The sequence below is a fragment of the Oncorhynchus masou genome, unplaced genomic scaffold, assembly GCF_036934945.1.
Source record: "Oncorhynchus masou masou isolate Uvic2021 unplaced genomic scaffold, UVic_Omas_1.1 unplaced_scaffold_7629, whole genome shotgun sequence".
Taxonomy (NCBI): Eukaryota; Metazoa; Chordata; class Actinopteri; order Salmoniformes; family Salmonidae; genus Oncorhynchus; species Oncorhynchus masou.
In genome coordinates, this window is record NW_027014096.1 from 1,801 (window position 1) to 8,916 (window position 7,116).

Here is a 7,116-nt window from a genome sequence, read left to right on the forward strand (position 1 = left end):
CTAACTAGCTAGCTAACATGTAGCCAGTGAGTATCTAAAACAGAGAAAGAGGATGTTCATTCATGGATTGGATCCAGGAGGTCTCGCTGATCGAGGTGGTGAACGGTAGCTGACAGTGTCGGCTAGAGACTAACTGTGGGAGCTTCCTGCAGGAATTTGTAGTCTTGCTGAGAATGAGTTTTAGTAAGGTCGAATTCCTTGCCTTTATAGTCATTGTGATCAACTGCACTGCACTGATGGGAGTGGAAATCACATAAAATAGATGTGGTGGTTTCAGCAGCAGATACATATTTGGGTGTGAGAGATTTTAGTGCAGAAAAAAGTTGAGGGAAGTGGTTCCATCCTCCAAGGCAGACGGCCTGGTGTAGGATCGTTTAGGGCCAAAGTAGTGGGATGGTGTGGTGAGTTTTTGGGGATAGTGAATCGGTACAGGATTAAATGGTGCAATTTAAGATTTTCCCATTCTCCTTTTCCCAGTTGTTTTTGTGACCTAAATGTGAAATCCGTACCCCAACCTTGGATTAGGCAGCAATACGCAAGAGTGTCTTGTCTCCAAATATGTACACACAGGTGTCTCCAAATATGTTTATGTCAACCAAGATAGACCACATCTTGTTGTTTCCAATGGGAGTCATAGTGGGCAGAGCCAAGCACGCGCTAGTGATATCCTATTGGCGTGTTCCAGCAAACCTGAATATTTCCTTTAGGCAACGCCTGGTCGGTGAAGCGCTTGTGTGCATTAACTCAATTTGCCTTTGGATTCCTAAGCAAACGTTGTCCACTCTGTTCATAACAGATTGTAGTTTGAGGAACAGAAAACTGTATTGAGATAAAATGTTTAATGCATGAGAAAATTTGCCGAATTTCGGCCAAACCCCATATCGTTCAATCTTCTCCCACTCTGCCAGTGGGCTTTCCCCTCACTACCATATATATACATCCAATGAAATATCTGTCGCATTGTTCTGTCTGTGATGTCGCATTTGCTCTGTTGCAGCGGTGGAACAGGACGTTCCGGGAAGGCGCCAGAACTGTGTGGTGGAGACGATATATTTTGTGTCAGTTTCACATGTATTACTACAGGTATGTAATAGCACGTTTACACTTTGTAATATCGAAAGAACATGTCATAACGTGCTGGGTAACACATCCTTTATGGTATTATCACGTTTGGTAAAGGTTTTACGTTTTACTTTTGTGTCAAGCCGAGTGAGCATTACTATTTTATAAGTCAAATAGCTAGAGACTTTGGGTTGGCTGATTGAATGAAAATCATTTAGTAAAGCTAATTTAATTTAAAAAATCAAATTATTTGCGATTTTTGAGTTCGTTATTGGTTTTGTGTAAAATTCACGAGATGGTAAAATGGCGGCTCCCCTTCTGTCTACGTCAACTGAATTCAGTGCAGGCAGCGCGGGTTCACTTCTTATTATTTTTACATGTGTAACAATATTCAGACATTCAGGTGTTTCTAACTTTGTCTGTAATTGTTTCTATAGTGTGAAAATGGGAAATACAATATTTTTTTTGTGAGGTGAAATAATACAGTGAAGACATGGTTATTCAGGAACATAGTAAATAGTGCTGCATAAACTGCATGCTTTATCAGAAGGATAGCTAAATATTTACCAGGAAAGATTCTTAAGCAAGCAACCCAAGCATTAATTGTAAGGCAGGTGAACTACTGTTCTGTTAAAATTATTTAAACTTTTTTTTTTTTTTTTGACTTAGGTCAAGTCTGAGGTCGGTAACATCAACAGTGAGGACAAGCCCAGCCTGCCTCTCTCCTTCCACACTGAGTCCAAACCTACAGTCACTGGGTCCTGATTGTGGCAGTGGAGCCCAGTTTGCACTGGAGGATGCAGAGATGACATCAGTGAAGCTGGAAGACTGCAGTCAAACACTGGAGCTGAATGTCAACATTAAAGATGAAAGAAGAGGAGGAGAAGATTGGGAAATCTGTTTATGATGGTAAGAACAGGTTCTATCTTCAGGTTGATTCTATAATTCTGACTCACACGTCCCTGAAGAGCTCCAGTCTGTTGTTCATTTCAACTTCAAACTGCGTTGAAAGTTGCTGTAGAACTTGTGTTTTATTCACTGGGCTATCTGGAGTGTTCAGAGTAGACTTTTTACTATTTTTTAATTTCACCTTGATTTAACCAGGTAGGCTAGTTGAGAACAAGTTCTCATTTACAACTGTGACCTGGCGCAGACTAGAGAATTGAAATAGAACTTCAGAACACTGGCAGTTTGTCTATGAAATGATCAGGAGAAGTTGGGGTAACACTTTAGTCTAGGTGTCCTTAGTCATGTGTTAATAAAGCCTTTTATAACACCTATACAACAGTAATGAGTAACGGCATAACATCTTTGAAACTAGTTCATAATGGGTGTTTCTAGATGACTGTTTATCCTGTTGTCATATGCGCTAATGCCTACTGTTAATAACAACTGCTATTACACAGTCTGCATGACAACTTATGTCCCATTCTATTACATGCTACATAAGTGTCTACATACCAGATGTTATAACGGGTGTTATATCATTTACCAATCTCTTTGTCACATTATAAAATGGGTTGTTTGGATCCTGGATGCTGATTGGTTGATAGCAAGGAGTTATCACCAATATTCATGCATAATGCCTGTTAGCAGTTCCATTAGTTTTACCACATCCACTGTCCCACAGCCCAGCCAGTCAATTTATAAACCTCCCTTGGAAAAAAGCGCCTCTGGACAATATTTCTCCATGCTACTAGCCTATCTGACCTGTGCAGCATGTTGCATCTCCACTGTGCCATGCATATGAACGTGACGAGACGGACAGCTTCTCTGATCCAGGCCAATTCATTTATCAGGATCATTCTAATCATATATCCATAGAATTGGCAATAGAAGCAACACCCAGATTTGTCCGTCAGACTGCCAGATGGTGAAGTGTGATTTATCACTCCAGAGAATGCGTTTCCACTGCCCCAGAGTCCAATGGCGCCGAGTTTTACATTACTCAGCCGACACTTGGCACTGTGCATGGTGATCTTAGGCTTGTGTGCGGCTGCTCGGCCATGGAAACCCATTTCGTGAAGCTCCCGAGTAACAGTTCTTGTGCTGACTTTGCTTCCAGAGGCAGTTTGTAACTCGGTAGTGAGTGTTGTAACCCGAGAAGAGGCCGTTTTTACTTGTTGCTGATCAAGCCTAGAGGTCACCAATTATGATTTTTCAACACAGATACCGATACCGATTATTGAGGGACCAAAAAAAGTCTGATACCGATAAATCAGACATTTTTTTAATTGATTTATTTGTAATAATGACAATTACAAAAATACTGAATGAACACTTATTTTAACTTAATATAATACATCAATAAAATCTATTTATCCTCAAATAAATATTGAAACATGTTCAATTTGGTTTAAATAATGCAAAAACAAAGTGTTGGAGAAAAAAGTAAAAGTGCCATGTTTACTTAACCAGGCAAGTCAGTTAAGAACAAATTCTTATTTTCAATGACGGCCTAGGAACAGTGGGCAGAATGACAGATTTGTACCATGTCAGCTCGGGGATTTGAACTTGCAACCTTCCGGTCACTAGTCCAACACTCTAACCACTAGGCTATCCTGCCGCCCCAAAGCTAACGTTTAAATTCCTTGCTCAGAACATGAGAACATATGATAGCTGGTGGTTCCTTTTAACATGAGTCTTCAATATTCCCAGGTAAGAAGTTTTAGTTTGTAGTTAATATAGGAATTATAGGACTATTTCTCTCTGTACGATTTGTATTTCATATATCTTTGACGATTGGATGTTCTTAATAGGCAATTTAGCATTGCCAGTGTAACAGTATAGCTTCCGTCCCTCTCCTCGCTCCTACCTGGGCTCGAACCAGGAACACATCGACAACAGCCACCCTCGAAGCAGCATTACCCATGCAGAGCAAGGGGAACAACTACTCCAAGTCTCAGAGCGAGTGACGTTTGAAACGCTATTAGCGCACTCCCCGCTAACTAGTTAGCCATTTCACATCGGTTGCACCAGCCAAATCTCAGGAGTTGATAGGCTTGAAGTCATAAACAGCATTGCGAAGAGCTGCTGGCAAAATGCATAAAAGTGCTGTTTGAATGAATGCTACGAGCCTGCTGGTGCCTACCATCGCTCAGTCAGACTGCTCTATCAAATCATAGACTTAGTTATAACATAATAACACACAGAAATACGAACCTTAGGTCAGTAATATGGTCGAATCCGGAAACTATCATCTCGAAAACAAAACGTTTATTCTTTCAGTGAAATACGGAACTGTTCCGTATTTTATCTAACGCGTGGATTCCGATTGGTTAGACCAGCATTGAATCCTGTTTGAGCGCACATAGAACAGATTTACCGCTTCTTAGACTTGCTTTCAATGAGAAGATCTATAAGATTTTGTTTAAGATTTTGTATGAAAGATACTTATAATTCACAGCAGACAGTTTTCATTGCGTAGAGACCAGTGTCTGGCCCTACTGGAGCCATCTCTCCCTGGTACCGTATAGAACAGAAACATTAACTCATGCTCTGGAATGCTCTTTAGGTTTTATCACCAAAAAGACATAGTAAATCTCCTGTCAGTGTTATCACCCAGAGGTCCACTTTGAGAGAGGAGAGAGAGACAGACAGAGAGAGACAGAGACACAGACAATAAGCCCAGTAGTATGTCTTTCAAAGTAATGCTGCTGACAGTCACCAGTGAAAGGTGGCTTTGGATCCAGTATACAGTTCCTGTGTAACCTACAATGGATCCAGTATTACAGTTCCTCTGTAACCTACAATGGAACCAGTATTACAGTTCCTGTGTAACCTACAATGGATCCAGTATACAGTTCCTGTGTAACCTACAATGGATCCAGTATACAGTTCCTGTGTAACCTACAATGGATCCAGTATAACAGTTCCTGTGTAACCTACAATGGATCCAGTATACAGTTCCTCTGTAACCTACAATGGACCCAGTATTACAGTTCCTCTGTAACCTACAATGGATCCAGTATTACAGTTCCTCTGTAACCTACAATGGATCCAGTATTACAGTTCCTCTGTAACCTACAATGGATCCAGTATTACAGTTCCTCTGTAACCTACAATGGATCCGTAATTACAGTTTCCTCTGTAACCTACAATGGATCCAGAGTTCCTTTGTAACCTACAATGGATCCAGTATTACTTCCCTCTGAACCACAATGGATCAGTATACAGTTCCTCTGTAACCTACAATGGGAAGTTCTTGTGTAACCTACAGTGGATCCAGTATACAGTGAGTTGTTGAGGAAGACATGGTGATCCAACCAGATTCATGACACCAGACCTGTTAAATAAATGACTAACCTAGAAGATCCAGGTACAGTCACTGATACCCAGGGGCCGAGCGGTGCCTCCATGGCACACTGTGTCGGAGAGGTTCCTGTCATCCTAATGCTTCATCCAATACTAACACAATTACCCGTGTTCTCACCTGAGCTCTAAGCCAATCACATTCACTTCCTGACCACACATCCAATCACGTGCATTGACCGGGACCATTACAGTAGGACAGTAATCTAATTTGCCGAAGGCTCAGAAATGGCCGTCTGCTATAACCTCTTGTCTAAACTCATAACGTTGGTAACATAACCTGTGTATTGTTGATTTGATGCCCCATCAATCGGAAGGCAAGGTCATGACATCCCCATATTGTTACCTACTGTTCTGTGCCTTCATGCTTACAAATGCCAAAGGGGTAGACATGGGAATCGGGTTAGAGATAGAGTAAGAGGTTAGAGGTTAGGAGTTAGGGGTAAGGGATTAGGGGTAAGGGTTAGGGGTAAGGTTAGGGGTAAGGAATGCCCCATCAATAGGAAGGCAAGGTAATGACATCACCATATTGTTACCTACTGTTCACTGCAGGTAGATTGTATGTTTTAATATTCAATGAAATAAAACATTTAGAATGTATTGGTGAATTATATTAAATCATGCATTTGTTGTGTTGTTGCTACCATTAATGCGATGATGGCTATTCATCTAATAATTACATACCACGGTCAATTATTACGCGGTTAAATTAACCATGTAACAATTGATTAAGTAGTAACCTGGGGCACCACGGGAAAAGTTTATTTAACGAGTTACCGTTTCCCAAATTAACTCAAATGTAGATTAGAATATCTCGATATCCTACCCGTCATCATATTAATCAATTATTAATTATTACCTCATCAGTCTCATAATGAATGTTTCAATTAATTATTATTTATTTACTAACTAATGAAATAATCACACAGAAATAGATAAACACACACACAGGATGATTATAGAATACTAACATAATGCAATGAAAGGTCCCTAGTGGACTAACCCGATATGACGGCTTTGTAGACAATGGAAAGAGGTGGGGACAGATAAAGACCGGGAAAGACAGAATGGACAGAATGTAGATTTAGTTAACGAGTGGTTTTATGCACCTCACAAAAGGGGTGTTCGATGGACGCCGAAATAATGTCTGTGCTCGCGGGTGTGGTCACTGACTGGGTAGAACTTTCATATGAAAAACTATTCTCATTTAGAAGGTTAACATCACATTTCATCTCCTCACAAATAGTTTAATATTTAATCATATAAGTCACCCCAACATTTAGATGTGAATCTGATAACTGGGAAATGTACACTTTCAGAGATACAGTTATGTTGTTCTACTGTCCTTAGTGACATCACAAATGAGTAATGAATTCAACAGGATTGTTCTTTATGTACCCACAGGACCATTCCAAATGATTGGATGACAGAAACATTGTTTCATTATCCAGTCTGTTGATGTTGGGAGTTTGAGGGAGGACTCCTTTGTTCCACAGAGGTTCTCTCCCTCATTATTGCATGACAAGGAAGAGATAGTTTCTGTGAGGTATTTACGACGTCATCAAACTGGCCAACGTCACCCCATTCCCCCTTCTCTCTGGTGGGAGGGCTCTCTCTGATTGTCACCCAGTGTTACGGTTTTCTTCCGGTGAAGGAGAGGTGGACCAAAATGCAGCGTGATTATTTCGATACATGTTTAATAAAAGATAAACACAAACAATACACGTAACGTGAAAACCTAAA

General features: G+C 40.5%; 1 long non-coding RNA gene across 1 annotated transcript; it reads left to right on the forward strand.

Annotated features, from left to right (window-relative positions):
• The first annotated feature begins 731 nt into the window (after nucleotides 1-731).
• LOC135537392 (uncharacterized) lies at nucleotides 732-6,852 on the forward strand. The gene is made up of 3 exons (XR_010455205.1): nucleotides 732-1,083; nucleotides 1,732-1,971; nucleotides 6,778-6,852. It is a non-coding gene; the product is annotated as an uncharacterized LOC135537392 (long non-coding RNA).
• Nucleotides 6,853-7,116: the final 264 nt, after the last annotated feature.